Consider the following 20,910-nt stretch of genomic DNA (forward strand, 5'->3'; position numbering starts at 1 on the left):
ACAAAAAATTTCTAGAAACTTACAATCTCCTAAAACTCAATCTGGAAGAATCAGAAAACCTAAACAGACCAGTTACAACAAATGAAATTGAAACAGTTATTAAAAAACTTCCAGCAAACAAAAATCCTGGACAGGATGGTTTCACAGGCGAATTATATCATACATTCAAAGAACTAACTAACACCTATTCTTCTCAAGCTATTTCAAAAAATTCAAGAGGAGAAAAGACTTCCAAGCTCCTTTTATGAGGAAAGCATTATCCTCATTCCAGAACCAGGTAAAGACACTACAAAGAATGAAAACTATAGACCAATAGCCCTAATGAACATGTATGCTAAAATTCTCAAGAAAATATTAGCACACTGGATCTAGCAATACATTAAAAAAGTCATACACCATGATCAAGTGGGATTTATTCTGGGGAGGCAAGGCTAGTACAATATTTGCAAGTCAATAAATATGACTCATCACATAAACAAAATGAAGGATAAAAATCACATGATAATATTAATAGATGCATAAAAGCATTTGATAAAATCCAGTACCCATTTATGATTAAAACTTTCAGCAAAGTGGGAATACAGGAAACATACCTCAAAATTATAAAGGCCATCTATGAAAAACCAACAGCCAACATCATACTCAATGGAAAAAATTTTAAAGCAATCCCCTTAAGATCAAAAACAAGACAGGGATGCCCCTCTCACCACTCTTATTCAACATAGTTCTGGAAGTCCTAGCTACAGCAACCAGACAAGAAAAAGAAATAAAAGGCATCCAAATTGGAAAAGAAGTAAAACTACTTCTTCTTTGGTGATGACATAATACTGTACATAGAAAACCGTAAAGACTCAGTTAAAAAACTACTAGACCTGATAAATAAATTCAGCCAGGTTGCAAGATATAATATTAATATTCAGAAATCATTGGCATTTTTATACACCAACAATGAACTGTCAGAAAGAAAAATTAAGGAAACAATTCCCTTCACTACTGCAACAAAATATAAAAGTACCTAGGAATAAATTTAACTAAGGACGTAAAAGAAAATTGTAAGACATTGAAAAAAAGAAATCAAGGAAGATACAAACAAGTAGAAGTATATACCGTGTTCAAAGAAAGGAAAAATTACATCATTAAAATGTCTATACTTCCCAATCTATAGATTCAATGCAATCCTATTAAAATACCAACAGCATACTTCACAGATCTAGAACAAATATTCCAAAATTTTATATGGAACAAAAAAAGAACACGAATAGCCTCAGCAATCTTTAAAATAAAGAACAAAGTGGGAGGTATCACACTTCCCAATATCCTGATACTACAAGGCCATTGTAATTTAAATAGCTTGGTATTGGCATAAAAACAGGCATACAGATCAATAGAACAGAACAGAGAACCCAGAAATAAACCCACACTTTTATGGTCAATTGATATTTGACAAAGGAGGCAAGGTATACAATGGAGTAAAGATAGTCTCTTTAATAAATGGCGTTGGGAAAATTAAACTGGTACATGCAAAAAAATGAAACTAGACCAACAACTCACAGCACTCACAAAACAAACTCAAAATGGATAAAAGACTTAAATGTAAGTTAAGAAACCACAGAAATCTTGGAAGAAAACATAGGCAGTAAACTTTCTGATACTTCTCATAGCAATATTTTTGCTGATATATCTCTATGGGCAAGTAAAATAAAGAACAAAATAAACAAATGGGACTATATTAAACTAAAAATTTTTTACCCAAAAAGACATTATTAAAATTAAAATACTACCCACACAATGAGAGAACATATTCAGCAAAACATCTGCTCAGGAGTTAATAACCAAAATTTATAAAGAACTAAAACTCAACACCAGGAAGGCAAGCAATCCCATTCAGAAATGGACAAAGAAATTGAATAGACACCTCTCTAAAGAGGACATACAGATGGCCAATAGGCAGATGAAAAAATGTTCAATGTCACTAATCATCAGAGAAATGAAAATTTAAATCAGAAATGCAAATTAAAGCCACCTCACACCTGTCAGAATGGCGCTCATCAACAAAACAACACATAACAAGTGCTGGCGAGGGTGTGGAGAAAAGGGAACCCTTCCGCACTGCTGTTGGCAATGCAGAATGGTGCAGCCACTATGGAAAACTTCTTGTATTTCTCAAATATAGTGTTTTCTCAAAAAATTAAAAATGGAATTGCCTTTGACCCAGCTATTCCACTTTTAGGAACATTTCCTAAGAATCCCAAAATTTGATTCAAAAGAAGATATGCACTTCCATGTTTATTGCAGCATTGTTTACAGTAGCCAAGATCTATAAACAGCCCAATTGTTCAACAGTGGACAAGTGAATAAAAAGCTTTAGTACATATACACAATGGAATACTATGCAGTCATGGAAAAAAGGGAAATGTTACCTTTTGTGATGGCATGGATGAATCTGGAGATTATTCTGCTAAGTGAAAGAAGCCATGCAGAAAAAGACAAATATCATATGATCTCACTTATATGTGGAACCCAATGAACACCGTGAACTGAGGAATGAAACAGAGGCAAAGGTAGGGTCACGGGGAGCAGAGGGACAGCTGTCATAGGGAAGGGGGATGAGGAGAGGGGATCATCAAAGGTTAAGGGATTAGTGAAATTATATATACATAACACATAGATACAGATAATAGGACTGTAATTACCAGAGGAAAAGGAGGGAGGGAATCAGGATGAGGGGAGTAAATGAGATGTAATGGGGGCACATTGTTGGAGGGTGAGGGTGTTACATTGAGTGAGACACTTGAATCCATGTTAACACAATAAATTAAAATTTTAATAATAATAATAATATAGGCCCTGGCCAGTTTGTTCAGTAGTATAGCATTGGCCCAGCATATGGACATGCTGGGATTGAGTTCCTGTTAGGGCACTCAGGACAAGTGACCATCTGCTTCTCTACCCCTCCCCTTCTTCTTTCTCTCTCTTCCTCTCCCACAGCCATTGCTTGTAGGAGCAAGTTGGCCCTGGGCATTGAGTGTGGCTCCATGGCCTCATCTCAGGCACTAAAATAGCTTGGTTGCCAAGCAATTGGAGCAACAGCCGCAGATGGACAGAGATCACCCTGGATAAAGGGCTTGCTGGGTCAACCCAGTGGGTGTATATGAGAATCTGTCACTCTGAAGCCTCACTTCTCACTTAAGAAAAATTGAAATATATATATAAAGAACAAAGACAAAAATGGCTTATAAGTCCAGAGTCACGAAATTGAGTAAAAGAGTTCTAAGGTCCTTTTATTGCCCAGGAAGAAGAGGAAAATATTAATATTTTAGTATTCTTTGAAAATTCAAGGATACATATTGGATAGGGGCCACCTTAAGGGTAGAGAAAAGGCACAATTAACTTCTAATGTAGTGTGCCAATGTTCATATATTAATCCAAATGATGTTACATAACTGCTTCCTAATAAATCATTGATGTATACATTTTTATTTTATGCATTTGTGTGCATTTGTGTTATATTTCACACTTGAAAGTTTTAAAAATATGGAGTTGGTGGGAGACTTCTAAAGATCAAACCCAAACTCCTAAACAGTTTTGAAGGCTTTGTTCATATCACATATGCTAACATCCTATTGGCCAAAGCAAGTCATATGGCATAGCCCCAAGTCCAGTGTGGGGAGGTGGACTTCACCTAACACTAAGTTAACTTTTTTTGTAAGGAGCCAGATAGAAATATTTTAGGTTTTTCTTCTTTTCAAAAAAACAAAAGAGAAAAATACTCTAAAAATATAAAAAGCTCTTATTAGCTGAGGACCTTACGAAAAAACATGCTGCAGCTACATTGTTCTGCCTGCCATAATTTGCTCATCAGCACATTAGGCCATGATAGCATTACTATAGGGTAAATTTTTTAAAAATTGGAAAAATTACATAATATGACATAATTTATCTTATTGGTTATAAATATTCATATCTCTATCATAAGCAAAATATTTTCACCCTATCCCAAAACATCCAAAAGTTCACTCAAAGCATCAAACTAAAATTCTGATCTACATCAGATCATAATATAGTCACTCTTGCTCTAGATCTAGAAATCAAAAAGACAAATTCCATAGTGGTTGAAGAAAGACTGGATAATAGCAAAAAAAAACCCAAAACACTTCCATTCCAAAAAGGTAAGAATGCTAGACACATAGGAATCACTGGAATATTTGAAATTATACTGAGCAACTGCTGCTTTCTCTCTTGAAGTAAAGGAATATTTTTTTATTAGACCCTAGTTTTGAAAGTAGGTCAATACTTTCCTGGAGCATATTCTTTTATTCATGGTAGTTATCAGAATCTCTCTGAGGACAAACCTAGCCATATAAGCCCATTTCTTGTCTGCTACTATTTCATTTGGCAAAGCAAGTCACATGGCCAAGTTCAAAGTCAGAAAACAAAAGTACATTACTGTACATCTATCATGAGGCCATGACAACCATGTGGTTGCATAATACTACTACAAAGAGTAAAACATTTAATCTGCCAAAAGAGCCCCACTTTATGATATAATGGTGTAGAAATTTAAGTTTAACTAGTAATTTCATATTGAGATTGTTTTCCAGGAATAAATTAGATCCCAAAACAGGGTCACCTGAATATAAGCACAAAGATTTCTGTTCATAACAATGAGTATCAAATTTTAACATTTAAAATCAATAAATAGATCTTTAAAATTATTGATAATAATTATACAAAAAAAGTCTAATAGTCAAACAGGAAACACCCTAATGTTAAGAAATAATGTTCCTAGGCCCTGGCCGGTTGGCTCAGCAGTAGAGCATCGGCCTGGCATGTGGGGGACCCGGGTTCGATTCCCGGCCGGGGCACATAGGAGAGGCGCCCATTTGCTTCTCCACGCCCTCCCCTCCTTCCTCTCTGTCTCTCTCTTCCCCTCCTGCAGCCAAGGCTCCATTGGAGCGGGGATGGCTCCTTGGCCTCTGCCCCAGGCACTAGAGTGGCTCTGGTCGCGGTGGAGCGACGCCCCGGAGGAGCAGAGCATCGCCCCCTGGAGGGAAGAACGTCGCCCCTGGTGGGCGTGCCGGGTGGATCCCCGACGGGCGCATGCGGGAGTCTGTCTGTCTCTCCCCGTTTCCAGCTTCGGAAAAATACAAAAAAAAAAAAAAGAAAAGAAAAGAAATAATGTACCTATACTGAACATCAATTTATGTGAAAATAAATTTTAGTTGATTCAACACTCATTATGAGCTAACACTGTAATGAGCCTTTCAAAAACCTAATGAAGTCGGGCTCTGTTTTAATAACTGGAATACTCAACACAAGCAATACTGTCACTATTTTTTTGATTAAGTCACAATATCGTAAAAATATGTTTCATTTTAAGAGAAGCATTGATAAAAAGAAATGCTTCTAGCATAAAGTGATCAAGATAATGAAGATCTTCAATAATACTATATGATAAACAAAGGAATTTGGAAAATTCATCTTGAAAAAGAAAAATATAAGAAAAGGATGGAAACATGAGTAACATCTTTTTTTTTTTTTTTTCAATATTTTTCTGAAGCTGGAAATGGGGATAGGCAGTCAGACAGACTCCCGCATGGCCCGACCGGGATCCACCCGGCACGCCCACCAGGGGGCAATGCTCTGCCCACCAGGGGGCGATGCTCTACCCCTCCGGGGCATCGCTCTGCTGTGACCAGAGCCACTCTAGCGCCTGGGGCAGAGGCCAAGGAGCCATCCCCAGCGCGCCCAGGCCATCTTTGCTCCAATGGAGCCTCACTGTGGGAGGGGAAGAGAGAGACAGAGAGGAAGGAGAGGGGGAGGGATGGAGCAGCAGATGGGCGCTTCTCCTGTGTGCCCTGGCCGGGAATCGAACCCGGGACTTCTGCACGCCAGGCCAACGCTCTACCACTGAGCCAACTGGCCAGGGCCATAACATGAGAAACATCTTGAAAGGTTTTCAGACTATCTTTAGAAGAGGAAATAGTTTCATTGATCATTGCTATAGATCAGAAGTTAGCCATACAAAGCGAAAAGGGTAAGCCAAATTTTTTGTCATATGCCAGCTAGAAAATAAATATTTTGGACCTTAAAGTCTCTTGCAAGCATTCAACTTTACTATTGTATCAGGAAAGCAGTCATAGATGACACAAAAATTAATTACGTAGATGTATTCAATAAAAAGTTATTTATGGAACCTCTAATTTGAAGTTAATATAATTTCCACATGTCACAAATACTATTCTTTTTTTCATTTCTTTCAACAATTTAAAATTTTAGATAAATATTCTTAATTCACTACCCATAGGCCAAGTATGCCAAACTCTGTTATAACAACGTAAGAGGTTGGGTCCTAGTGATAAAAAAGCAAATGTCAGTTTAAAAACACATTGTTTTAGTAATTGAAACATAAAGTGTTGTGGGGGTGCTATTGATAACCTGTTCTATGTACCCAATCTCTTATTCCATAGACAATTCTTCTGCAAACTGATAGTTGTCCATTTTAAATGCCCACTACTCTGCTACTCTGCCTGAGGCCTTTCTCCAGCATAAGAGGAGCTAGCACAGCCCACCTACAGGGCACAGTGGGAGACCTAGAGCAATCTCAACCAATAAAATCTAAAAGACAGAATGAATATCTCAGCTTCCTTCGTTTGGTGGAGCAATTCTAAGTTAGGATCTCTGCTTTTCCTCAGGAAATCTCCATTTTAACTGAGCCCTACTTGCCTCATTAATTCAAACTACATTGACTTTTCCCTGTCTATATCTCACTTTTTATCCACCCTCACTTGTAATTCTGAGGATCACTCCCCAAATAAACTACCTACCCCCAAAAAATAATCTCAGGGTCTATTTTCTGCAGATTCAAATTAAAATAGATGTGTCAATTTAGTCTTAATGAATATGTCCTTAGGGACTAAGTGGTCACCTGTTATGAAAATGCAAGTAATTTTTAAGTTAGACTAGTGGACCTCAATTTATTGTGTCTCCTAGGGGACATTTTTAATTATCTTAGCTGCCACCACCCATACGCCAGCATCTAGGAGTCGAGGCAAGTGATGCTGCTAAACATCTCACAATACATGGAACAGTCCCACCACAAGAATTTATCCAAGTTAAAATATCCACAATGCTGAGTTTGAAACCCCCCAAATTAAAACTGGAAAACTGATCTAACAGACTCTAACATCTTGTTCAATTCTAAGATTCTATGATTTTATTTTAGTTTATTTATTCATTTCAGAGAGGAGAGAGAGAGAGAGAGAGAAAAGGAGGGAGGAGCAGGAAGCATCAACTCCCATATGTGCCTTGACCAGGCAAGCCCAGGGTTTCAAACCGGCGACCTCAGCATTTCCAGGTTGACGCTTTATCCACTGAGCCAGCACTGGTCAGGCAGATTCTATGATTTTAAAAGGGACTTTTAACCTGAATGAGTTTCAAAGGATTCAAAATATCTTGGAAATTAAAAACAGAATTTTTTATTTAAGTCTATTTTTGTATTTCATAGAAAATGTCCACAGCTTTCATAAATTTCTCTAAGGGGCCTGTGATTCAAAAAGGTTAAAAACCAAGTTAATTAATAAATAATTCTTAGTAATTTGACCATAGGTCTAAAATTTTAATCACCTTTTCCCCCCATAGTATTAAGAAATTTAAGGATTGACTTTTATTGTCTGACATCAGGTCTTCCTAAGGCCGTGTGATTTTGATAGGTATAAGAAGTAGGCAAAGAAGAGACTAAATTTAATTAATTATGATATATTAAGAGGACACAAGCTTCCTGGCAATCAACCTGGAACTTTTCTCAAGTACTAAGAAGACTATTTTTTAAATCTTTAATTAGTAGAGCTCAGTAAATATCACTACATATTGACGAAGTAACTGAGCCAAAGAAATCACATGGAGAGAAAAGTTCTTTATTCCTTACTTCACATCTTTATGGACATAAACCATTGCCAACAAAGGGCCTAAGATAAAGAATTGGTATGGATCTGCCCTCCTGTAGATTTCTTAAGCTGGGACCATATAAATCATACAGGATTACTTTATCTGCAGCTAAGAATTCTGTGAAGATGTATTGAACCTATAAGAGATAGCAGAACCCGGCCAAGTTCTGTCTTTTAGGTAATAAATTCTACTACCATTCTGACTCTGCTTTTAGAGTTTTATGTATTTTTACTTTAAGGAAGGCATTTGGATTTATCCACAATATTAAAAGGATTTTTGTTTTACAAGTATCCAAAGTTGCTGCCTTAGATTAAGTATGAATATTGTGACACTGTGCATATGTGAAAGAATAAGAAAAATAATAAGAACAATTAAATACGTGCGATATAAAATCTAATTTAAAACAAAAGCCAGACATTAAACCACTCAGAAATAATATGATATGTAATTTTTCCCCAAGTATTTCTCAAGTACTATTTTTTTAATTTTTTTATTTATTTTTTATTTATTGCCTGAGTGATTTTATATAAATATTTGTACTGAATTTACTGCGGTTACACTGGCTAATAAAATAAAATTATATAGGTTTCTGGAGTATAATTCTCTAGTACATCACCTGTATATTACATTGTGGTGAACACACCCCAAGTCAATTTTCCTTTTATCTCTATTGATCCCCCATTTACCCTAATCTACTTCTCCCCCACCCCCTTTCTCTCTAGTAATCACCATACTGTTCTCTGTTCCTGAGTTGGTTTTATGGGAAGTTTTTGTTGTTGTTGTTGTTGTTTTGCTTAATTTTCTCACCTTTTTCACCCAGCCATTCAACTCCCCTGCCCTCTGACAGCAGTCAGTCTGTTCTTTGTACATATCAGGCTGTTTCCATTTTGTTTGTTAGTTTATTTTGTTCACTAATTTCCACATATTAGTGAAATCATGGGTATTTATCTTTCCCCGACTGGTTTATTTCACTTAGGTCAATCTATGCTGTCCTAAAAAGTAAGATTTCCTTCTTTTTTAAAGCCAAGTAGTATTCCATTGTGTAAATGTACCTATGCTTTTTTTTTTTTTAGTGTACCTAGAGTGTTTTCCCTTTCTTTTTTTTAATTAATTTTAATGGGGTGACATTGATAAATCAGGGTACATATGTTCAGAGGAAACCTCTCCAGATTATTTTGACATTTGATTATGTTGCATACCCCTGAAAGAAAACCAGATAGAAGGTGACGGAAGACAATTTGACTTTGGGTGAAGGGTATACCTATGCTTTTTGATCCACTCATCTATTGATTGACACTTAGGCTGCTCCTAAATCTATTCTAAATAACACTGCAATGAACATAGGGGTGCATATATTCTTTTGGATTGGTGTTTCAGGTTATATATACCCAGAAGTGTAATCATTGGGTCATAGTTTCTTGTTTCTTTTTGTGACAGAGAGAGACAGAGAGAGGGACACATAGGGACAGACAGACAAACAGGAAAGAAGAGATGAGAAGCATCAATTGTTTGTTGCAGCACCTTAGTTGTTCATTGATTGCTTTCTCATATGTGCCTTGATCGTGGGGCTACAGCAGACTGAGTGACCCCTTGCTCAAGCCAGTGACCTTGGGCTCAAGCTGGTGAGCCTTGCTCAAATCAGATGAGCCCACGCTCAAGCTGGCGACCTCAGGGTTTTGAACCTGGGCGTTCCATGTTCAAATGCTCTATCCACTGTGCCACTGCTCAGTCAGGCTCATTTTTACTTTTTGAAGAACTCTATACTTCTTTCCACAGTGGCTGCACCAATCTGCATTTCCACCAACAGTGCACAAGGATTCCTTTTCTCCACATCTTCACAATACTTGTTTATTGACTGTATTACTGTCAATCTCTCCCTTTATGTCCATCAAGATTTGTTTTCTATATTTAGGTGCTCTTATTTTCATTCATAAATGTTTACAAGAGTTATATCCCTCTTATTGGATTGCTCCCTTTATTGTTAAGTAATGTCCTTCTTTGTTTCTTATTATAACCCTTGTTTTAATTTTTTTCAGATATAAGTATACTACTCCAGCTTTTCTTTCCTTTTCTTTTGTGGTTGTCTTGTTTTGTTTTGTGTATGTGTGTGTGACAGAGAGAGAGAGACAAAGAGAGGGACAGATAGAGACAAACAGGCAGGAAGGAAGAGAGATAAGAAGCATCAATTTTTTGTTTTGGCACCTTAGATGTTCATTGACTGTTTTCTCATATGTGCCTTGACCAGGGGACTACAGCAGAGCAAGTGACCCCCTGCTCAAGCCAACAACCTTGGGTTCAAGTCAGCAACCTTGGGCTTCAAGCCAGTGATCTCTGAAATCAAGTCAGCAACCATAAGTTTATGTCTATGATCCCACACTCAAGTCAGCAACCCTGTACACAAGCTTATAAGCCTGTGCTTAAGCCAGCAACCTCGGGGTTTTGAACCTGGGTCATCCACATTCCAGTCTGACCCTCTATCTACTACACTACTAGGGGATGTGACTCTCCCACTCCAGGACAACACAACTCAGTCTGTCTCAAATTCTGCCCAGATCTCTGCAGATAGGAGTCACTAAGAGTCAAGGGGGTTGGGATATCAAGAGCCCAGAGGGTGGGGCTAGTAGATCTCCCACGAGGGGGAGCACCAGTCAGGTTCATGGGAAAATGGAGGGAATTGCTCCCAAACTAAAGCCACACAACTCAGTCACTGATACCCCCTGAGTCTGCCTAGACTTTTAGACCTTGGTCCAGGTAGCTGACTCCTAAGGAAGACACAATGCGCTCAGGGTGGAGCAACAAGGAATCCAGAGGATAAGGCCACTGCATTCCCCCATAAGGAGGGGTGAGCTCCACCCAAGAAAGGTGATGTCTAGAGTGTGGTAGAGTGACTCAACACGAGGAATCTGATGGCTTTCCCCTCAGCTTTCTCCCCAGAGTCACAGATCCCAGATCCTCTTTACACGACTCTAGTCCACTGTGCCCTACCTCTACTGGAGCCCAGGATAGTGGCTGTGAATGAGAGTTTGTGCATTGGCTTTGTAAGAGGACACCTGTGTCTCTAGCAGACTCCCATCTTTCCCTTGCAGACAAAATCCCCACTGATTCTCATAGCCATATGTTATGTGGATACCTCTTCTCAGCTCTGGTGTTCTGGATTGGGGAGTGGGGGTTCAAACCCCACGTTCCTCAGAGGGTATGTTTGTAGCTGAGATATTCCTTCTGGATCTCAGCTGCCTCCCATGGGAGCAGGGCCAGCCTTTTCTTCTCTGCAGTTTCTACAGATCTAGATATGGTTTCTTCTATAAATCCTTGATCATAAGACTTCTCTTCAGCTAGTCTTCATTTGGTTATTCAGGTTGATTGCTCTATATGTTAGCTGTAATTCTAGGTTGGTCCTGGGAGGAGGTGAGTATGGCTTCTACCTACAACACTGACATCTTAGTTTATTGATACACAGTTTTCTAATGAGAATTTCTATTTCTGAGACCTTACTAAGTGTCACGTATGATGGATTCAGATACATAGATGATTAATAGCTAGAATATAGATCAATATACAGATACATTTAACTTTACTGTAGTTATTCAACCTAGGAACAATTTTTTTATTTCATTTTACAAATTAAGTCTTGAAGAGTTAAAATAACTTATCCAGAGCTATAGAACTAAAAATGACAGAGCAAAGATTTGAACCCAGGTTTCTCTAGTACCAAAATTTATCTTTCTGCCCACACTATAATACTGCCATACATGGCATAGCAGTCTAATTAGGAAATGTTTGAAAGATATGAATCTCTGCACTGGGAATATCTGAGTCCCCAAAGAAAATTTTGGAAAGTAGGTGGAGTTGGATGACCTCATCTGGAGCAGTTTTAATCTTCAAATAAGCTCAGGAGCATCATAGTTCATTTGAACTGTGCATGTGTACTGTGAGTTTGAAGTATTTGTCATCACAAGTGGCCAGGGCTTCGTGGAAGGCACAAAGACTCATTTAGGCTTTGAAAAAGACAGTGAAAGTTGGCGTCTATAAAAAACAGGAGACCGAGTCTGTTCCAAGTATCTCAGAGAAAGAAGTTGCCATTTACTTACTGGTAAATGACTCAATCAAGCCCACCCAACCACAGGGACAGAGTATAAGTGACAGAAATAGTTCCCCACAGGAAGAGACACTGGGCAGACAACAAAAAAAAAAAAAAAAGAGAGGAGAAAAATAGCAGGAATGTGTCAGAGGTTGCAGCAAGACTTTCAGGGCAGCCTGGAGCCAGAGGCTCACATGTAGGGAATCAGGGTGTAGGTGACCACACGCAAGCAGTTCAACATTTGTTGAATGTTTATGACCATATTTCATTGATTCTAAGGTATGCATTTTTCACATTTTAACAATTCTGATATCAAAATGCTTCTTCCAGTGAATGACATCTTGTTGGCCAGGGGTCAGCTGTGACAACAGTTTTCAAAGTCTACACAGAACTCAGCCATAATTCCTAATATTTTCATCTCTTCAATTGAGTTCTGTGCATTGTTAACACTGTATTTATAGAGTTCATTGCTTAAAATATCTTCAAAAAGATTAAGCTATAATCCGCCATAAAAATTAATGTTATTATATATGCAGGAAAAAATCTGTGTGGCAGGGCATATATTTAATATTAATAAAGCACATGTTCATTGTAGACAGAATAAATACAGTTCCATATGTGTGTGTGTGTGTGTGTGTTTGCAAAGGAACACTAAGTACGTTTTAACACCTATGAAAGGGTGACAACCACAAGTAGATGAAGCTGTATTTTCCTTTTTACTGGTATTTATATGAAAAGCATTGCCTTTTACATGCCAAGAAATGCCCCTAAAATAATATTTGTAAATAGTCCAAAATCATGTCAATTAACCCTTTGGGTAGTGAGTTTCTTTCATGCTTGCTGACCCTGTGGGAGTGAGGTTATTTTCAAAAAATAAAATTGGTTCCAGTTACTGTTTTATTAACTTAAAATCATATTTGATAACCAATTTATGGAAAAAAGAGGAACATGCATTTTCCTTTTCTTAATGTTGCCTTACTCATTTTAAAAATGTAATTTTTTGTATGATCGGACTCTGGATGGTCAGGAGGCACGAGGAGGTACATGAATGTTTGTACTATTCAAAGAGTTAAATTAAATTTTATCCCAATTAATGTAATAAGTCACTTAAATAAGTGGTAGCATTTATTAGTAGTATGTAAAACAGGGGTCCCCAAACTACGGCCCACGGGCCACATGCGGCCCCCAAGGCCGTTTATCCGGCCCCGCCACACTTCCGGAAGGGGCACCTCTTTCATTGGTGGTCAGTGAGAGGAGCACATTGGCCATCTCATTAGCTAAAAGCAGGCCGATTGTTCCCATTGAAATACTGATCAGTTTGTTGATTTAAATTGACTTGTTCTTTATTTTAAATATTGTATTTGTTCCCATTTTGTTTTTTCACTTTAAAATAAGATATGTGCAGTGTGCATAAATTTGTTCAGTTATTTTTATAGTCCGGCCCTCCAATGGTCTGAGGGACAGTGAACTAGCCCCCTGTGTAAAAAGTTTGGGGACCCCTGATGTAAAATAATGTTTTGTCTTAAAATCAATGATTTGATGAAATAAATTATATGACAGGTACTGTGTTAGGTACCAAAAATACAAGAGAAATAATTTATGGTCCTTATTTTTGTTTTGTTGTTGTTGTTGTTGTTGTTGTTTTTGTATTTTTCTGAAGCTGGAAACGGGGAGAGACAGTCAGACAGACTCCCGCATGCGCCCAACCGGGATCCACCCGGCACGCCCACCAGGGGCGATGCTCTGACCCTCCGGGGCGTCGCTCTGCCACTCTAGCGCCTGGGGCAGAGGCCAAGGAGCCATCCCCAGCGCCCAGGCCATCTTTGCTCCAATGGAGCCTTGGCTGCAGGAGGGGAAGAGAGAGACAGAGAGGAAGGCGCAGCGGAGGGGTGGAGAAGCAAATGGGCGCTTCTCCTATGTGCCCTGGCCGGGAATCGAACCCGGGTCCCCCGCATGCCAGGCCGACATTCTACCACTGAGCCAACCAGCCAGGGCCTGGTCCTTATCTTTGAAGTGTGCATTTTTAATGGGGTGTAGAGGAAGACATTATCAAGACAACCTTTACTGAGGCAGAAACTTTATTTCACCTATTGTACACCCTTTAGATTCTGACCAAATCTTCATTTTAGGAGTATTATAGGAAAAACATTAATGAGAATACTTGCAGATTATAAATTAATAAATTTACTGATTATAAAGTATTTAACTGCATTGAAAATCCCAGTACTCCAAATACTTAAGCCCAAAACCTTAAAGAGTTATCTCTGACTCTCTCTCTCACATCCCACATCCAATCCATCAGAAAACATTTAGCTTCAAAATATATCCAAAGAATCTGACTGTTCTGCTACCACTTTAATCTAACCAACCATCATCTCTTGCCTGGAGACCTTACAGGTCTTTCTCCTTCTGTCCTGACTCACCCAATTCACAACCATGGTCTATTTTCAGCACAAAGCCAAAGTAATCCTTTTAAGTATAATGTACATTATGACACTCTTATGCTACATATCCTGAAATGGCCTGCCTATAACTTCACTCAAAATAACAGCCAAAGTCCCTGCAATGCGTCAAGGCACCACATGACTGGCCCCATGTACTTCTCTAACCTCTGTTATTCTCCCAGCAGCTATTGCACTTCAGCTTCCTGGCCACTTTTTGAGCACACCAGGCAAGTTTCTGCTTCCAGCCCTTGCTGCTGCTCTTCCCTCTGCTGAATGTTCCAGGAGGGCTATCTATTTTTTCCCACTGCTGCATTCAAGCACTTCCAACAGTCATGTGCAAATAAGTAGTGGAAACTGGATGAAAATTTACTGAATGGATAAGTGAGTGATTTTTGCTACTTCAAATATTTATATGAATGTAAATGCATGTCTGAAAACCATGTCGGATGGGCAGACTGGACATAAGCTAAAAATCTTCTGAAGTCAAAAGTAAATTATATCCTGAGAGAGTGTCCAGAACAAATTACCTGTGGAACCTAGGGCACTAAGTGTACAGAAAAGGCAGTTGGAAGGGAAGATCGGGGAAAGCAGGATCTGCAGGCCTGCTGGCATTGAAGGCCCAAGTTTCTGCCATTAATGCCTCCAGGCCACACCTAGCTAAATGGATAAAAACTTCCAACAGGGTCTTTTACTTATAAAGGAGCAAAGTCAGGGGCATCTCCTATCCCCTTCGTCCCCAGCCTAAACCCTCTTCCTCCTACTATGGGCTAAAAGGAATGTCCCAGCAGAATGCTAATCTTTCAAAATAGAACCCAGAGCTGTATATCCAAAGCTGATATCTCTCACTTCTGTCAAAATGAAGCCTATAGTTTGCTGTGGACACACAGCCAGCATAAACAAGCGAGCAACAATCAAATCACACACACTACTTTCTCTCTCTCCTCACCCCCTTTATGTTCCATACACTGCAGGAGTGAAAGAAGAGACAGAAATAAAGCTACTTGGGAGAAACATTAAACGGCTTTTTACTTTCAGTTCTGTCCATGCCTGTTTTTAAGATTAAAAACCCCTCTATAGAAATAAAAAGTTTTGAATAATATTAAAAATACAATAAAAGTACATGTCACAGAAAGCCGAATATCTGAAGGTTCAAACTAGTTCACCTCCAGGATCTCAAACTTTCTTTCTGAGCCAGGCATCTTCTCTCTCACTTTTCTCTCTCCCCATTAGATGACAGCTGGGCAGCCCCACTGTAAGACAGCACTCTTTCTCTTAATATTTTGGCCTCATTTCTATCTGCAGAAATCCCACCCCAGCTTCAAAGCTGAGCTCCAATTCCAAATCCCTTGGGAACACTGAAGCATTTCCTTGTTCTTTTCTTCCAACATGTCCCTTGTCCTCCTTTCTTTTCAAATGCATTATGTGTGCACTTGATATAATTTTTCATAACAGACTTGAGTTTCTTCCTTATCTCTGCATCCCAGAAGCACAATGAACATAATATCCCTGACTGGAGGGCTATAGAGGCCACACTATGAAGAGAACATGCTTGGAAATGCATAAAAATGAGGGTTCCAGGAAGATAAAAAGGATCTGAATTATTTTATAATTTCTTCATTGCTATCACACTGACACCTTTTCATATTTAGAACCTAGTAAAATTATTTCAAAAAAAATTAAATGCATCCACATGATTGTTGGTATTTTTGACATTTTTTTCTTTTTCAATTAGAGTTGACATTCAATATTATATTAGTTTCAGTTATACAGAACAGCAGTTATACACTTATATAGCTTACAAAGTGAACCCCCCAATAAGTCTACTACCCACCTGGCACCATACATAGTTATTACAATATTATTGACTAGGCCTGACCTGTGGTGGCGCAGTGGATAAAGCGTCGACCTGGAAATGCTGAGGTTGCCGGTTCGAAACCCTGGGCTTGCCTGGTCAAGGCACATATGGGAATTGATGCTTCCAGCTCCTCCCCCCTGTCTCTCTCTCCCTGTCTGTCTCTCTCTCTCCCTCTCCCTCTCCTCTCTAAAATGAATTTTAAAAAAATTTTTAAAAGCCAATATTATTGACTATATTCCTTATACTATACTATACTTTACATCCCCCAACGGTTTTGAGATTGTTAATTTGTACTTCTTAATCGCTTTACCTTTTTCTTTCTTTTTTTTTTCTCATTAAACTTTGCTTTAATGGGTCTCAAAATTCTGTGACAGGTTTTTGGTCAAGTTGTTTCCATTAAAAAGTATTGATTTTTAAAACGAATAACTTAAAAACTGCCGCACACAAAAAAAACCAAATGGTCCACAAAATATTCTCCTTTCCTTCTGAAGGTTTTACGATGCATTGTAATCATTAACCAGTCTTTTACTATTAAACTTAAATGGCCAATTGAGACAAATAGTTCTGAGACTGTTCTTCCACCACTGATTAAGACTGGGGTGGCAGGTATTGGGGATAATATTCATTTAGCCTTCTGAGCTTTCTGGGCAGACTTGGTGACTTTGCCAGTTCCAGCTGCCTTCTTATCCACCGCTTTGATGACACCCACAGCAACTGTCTGTCTCATATCACGAACAGCAAGACGGTCCAGAGGAGGATAGTCAGAGAAGCTCTTGACACACATGGCTTGCCAGGGACCATGTCAACAATGGCAGCATCACCAGATTTCAAAGACTTTGGGCCATCTTCCAGCGTTTTGCCAGAACAACGGTCAATCTTCTCCTTCAACTCAGCAAATTTGCAAGCAATATGAGCTGTGTGACAATCCAGCACAGGTGCATAGGCAGCACTGATTTGGGCTGGATGGTTCAGGATAATCACCTGAGCTGTGAAGCCAGCTGCTTCCATTGGTGGGTCATTTTTGCTGTCACCAGCCACATTGCCATGTCAAACATCCTTGACAGACACGTTCTTGACATTGAAGCCCACATTGTCCCCAGGAAGAGCTTCACTCAAAGCTTCATGGTGCATTTCAACAGACTTGACTTTAGTTGTAACATTGACTGGAGCAAAGGTGACCACCATGCCAGGTTTGAGAACACCCATCTCCACTCGGCCCACAGGTACAGTACCAATACCACCAATTTTGTAGACATCCTGGAGGGGCAGGCGCAGGGGCTTGTCAGTTGGACAAGTTGGTGGCAGGATGCAATCCAGAGCTTCAAGCACTGTGGTTCCACTGGCACTGCCATCTTTATGGGTAACTTTCCATCCCTTGAACCAAGGCATATTAGCACTTGGCTCCAGCATGTTGTCGCCATTCCAACCAGAAATTGGAACAAATGCTACTGTGTCAGGGTTGTAGCCAATTTTCTTAATGTAGTTGCTGACTTCTTTAACAATTTCCTCGTATCTCTTCTGGCTATAGGGAGGCTCAGTGGAACACCAACAATCAGTTGTTTCACATCCAGTGTGTAAGCCAGAAGGGCATGCTCGCAGGTCTGCCCATTTTTGGAGATACCTGCTTCAAATTCACCAACACCAGCAGCAACAATCAGGACAGCACAGTCCGCCTGAGATATGCCCGTAATCATGTTTTTGATAAAGTCTCTGTGTCCTGGGGCATCAATGATGGTCACATAATACTTGCTGGTCTCAAATTTCCACAGGGAGATATCAATGGTGATACCACACTCATGTTCAGCCTTCAGTTTATCCAAGACCCAGGCATACTTGAAGGAGCCCTTCCTCGTCTCGGCAGCCTTCTTTTCGAATTTTTCCATGGTTCTTTTGTCAATCCCACCGCATTTGTAGATCAGACGGCCAGTAGTGGTTGACTTGCCAGAATCTACGTGTCCAATGACTACAATGTTAATATGAGTCTTTTCCTTTTCCATTTTGGCCTTGACTTAGTGGTGGTTTTCACGACACCTGTGTTCTGGCGGCAAACCCTTTGCAAAAAAGCCGCTTTACCTTTTTCTCATTCAGTCCTCCAATTCCCCTCCTATTTGGCAATCATCACTTTGTTTTCTGTATCTAGAAGTCTGTTTCTGTTTTGTTTGTTTATTCTGTTTCTTAGATTTTAGATACATGTGAAATCATACAGTATTTGCCTTCCTCTATCTGACTTATTTCACCTAGAATCATCATCAATAAGTCAACAAAAAGTAGGTGTTGGTGAGGTTGTGTAGAAAAGTGAACCCTTGTTCACTGTTGGTGGGGTTGCAAATTGGTGTGGCCACTGTGGAAAACAATATGGGGATTTCTCAAAAAAAAATAAAAATAGAACAACTATATGACCCAGAAATCCCATATCTGGGTATTTATTTAAAAAAATTCAAAACACTAATTTAAAAAGAGATATGGATGTCTGTGTTCATTGCAACCTTATTTATAATAGCCAAGATATGGAAGCAATCTATCTATCATAAACAATTGGCCTAGAGGGTGTAATAGTTGTTGTCAGTGTTGTTTTTGTTGTTATTATTGTTCTATTATTATTATTTTGATCTATCTTAGTAGCTCTTGGAAGAAAAAGGTCAAATTTTTAACACAGAGAAATGCAAATGGGTTTTTTTTTCCCCAAGAAACTGAGGAAAGTAAGTAAACTCAGTTTTCCTTTATGCCAGAGGTCTCACAAAAGTTGTCAGGGGAGGAACATAGGACTATTGCCAATAGCTAAGACTCCATACTTCCACAAATGAGTACACCTCAATAGAAAGAGAAGAACTTTTCAGAAGTAGAAGATACAAGTTAATAGCTAACACTATAATTTATTGTCCAAACCAAGGCACTTCTGAAATTAAAAGAGCCACCATTACATCAGGCATTGACTAAAACTATTCCAGGCAAACTTGAATCTATGGCAGATTTACAAAAAAGTCAGTGAACCTGTAGACTCAGGGCACAGCAGGAGAGAGAGCATTGTAGTTTTAAAGCTGTTCTAGGTAGCTTAGAATAAGTCCCATGACAAAGCTGCCTGTTGAAAGAGCCACTCAACATTTTCCCAACTCTAGAAAGCTCAGCAGGAAAAGATAAAGTGCTAAGAATGTTAGGTTGAGCACCCCAAACACCATGGAGTTAAAAAAAGTAGGAGCTTCTAGAAACCTTTGCCATCCATCAAAATCTACCTCCTACAGTTGTTATCAACCACTAGAATCAGCAGTAACCTGTCAACTTAAGAGAACTTATTACTCTGGAGTGTCTATCTTCTCTACCACCAGACAGAGGTAATGATTGAGGGGAAAGTAAGGCCTCATTATCTACAATAACCAATGAAGAAAAAAATCAAAGAGATACAAAATGTTGACACTACTAAGGGCCTTAGATAAAATCTAATCTAAGTTCACAATTTATAAATTAGATACCATAGCTCAGCAAGAATTAATAAAATGGGAAGAATACAAGATGGAGGCAGAGTAGTTACAGTCACTTCCTCCTCAGACCAAACTGGAATTACAGGTAATTATAGAACAATCGTCCTGAGTAACCTACAGAGAACTACCTGAAGAGCAATCTTATAAGATTTAAAGAATATGCAAAATTGAGACTTGTAGGGAGGGTGGAAACATAAAAAGGACTGGTCCCACTCCCATGGGTGGTAGAGCTGCGGTTCCAGAGGGATATCACAGTTGTGGGGGATTCTCCCTGAGAAGCAGGGGGTCTTAACCCCAAACCTGGCCTCCCCAGCCAGCACTCCAAAGCTGGGAAGAGGCGCCCACATAGCATATGGCTGTGAAAAACAGTGGGATTTCTGTCCCTCAGAAAGAGATGAGAATTTGCTAGAAACACAGGTACCCTCTTACAGGGCCAACACACTAAATTCATAGCCACTCATTCTGGGCTTCAGTGGAGAAAGAATGGAGCAGAAAAGAGTCACATGAGCTTGACCAGGTGATGGTGCAGTGGATAGAGCATCAGACTGGGATGCAGAAGACCCAAGTTTGAAACCATGAGGTCGCCAGCTTGAGCACAGGGTCACTGGCTTGAGTGTGAGATCATAGACATGACCCCATGGTCGCTGGCTTGACCCCATGGTCACTGTCTTGAAGCCCATGGCCCCTGGCTTGACCAAGTGGTCACTAACTCTTCTGTAGATTCCCAGTCAAGGCACATATGAGAAAGCAATCAGTGAACAACTGAGGTGCCACAATGAAGAACTGATGCTTCTCATCTCTCTCCCTTCTTGTCTGTCCCTATCTGTCCCTCTCTCTGACTCTCTCTCTATCTCTATCAAAAAGGGAAAAAAAAAGTCAGATGAAAACTGTATAGGATTTATGACTCTGGTGAGAGAGCTAAAAGAACACCTGCCAAGATACCTGTGTTGTCATTCTTCCAAACTACAGAGGCCATCTTTCTTCAATGGAGCACTCCCCTCTATGTGGCATCAGTCTGGGAGAAAGCAATATCTCCATCCTCTAGATTCTTCCTCTCCCCAACTGAAGAGCTTACACCCTGCTGAGGAGTAGCTGCCTTGACTAGGGTAG

The 20,910-nt window shown here is 39.3% G+C and overlaps 1 pseudogene; it reads right to left on the minus strand.

The window, feature by feature from the left end:
• Nucleotides 1-16,743: 16,743 nt before the first annotated feature.
• On the minus strand, nucleotides 16,744-18,381 carry LOC136306183 (elongation factor 1-alpha 1 pseudogene; annotated as a pseudogene).
• Nucleotides 18,382-20,910: the final 2,529 nt, after the last annotated feature.

The sequence above is a fragment of the Saccopteryx bilineata genome, chromosome 5, assembly GCF_036850765.1.
Source record: "Saccopteryx bilineata isolate mSacBil1 chromosome 5, mSacBil1_pri_phased_curated, whole genome shotgun sequence".
In the NCBI taxonomy this organism is placed as follows: Eukaryota; Metazoa; Chordata; class Mammalia; order Chiroptera; family Emballonuridae; genus Saccopteryx; species Saccopteryx bilineata.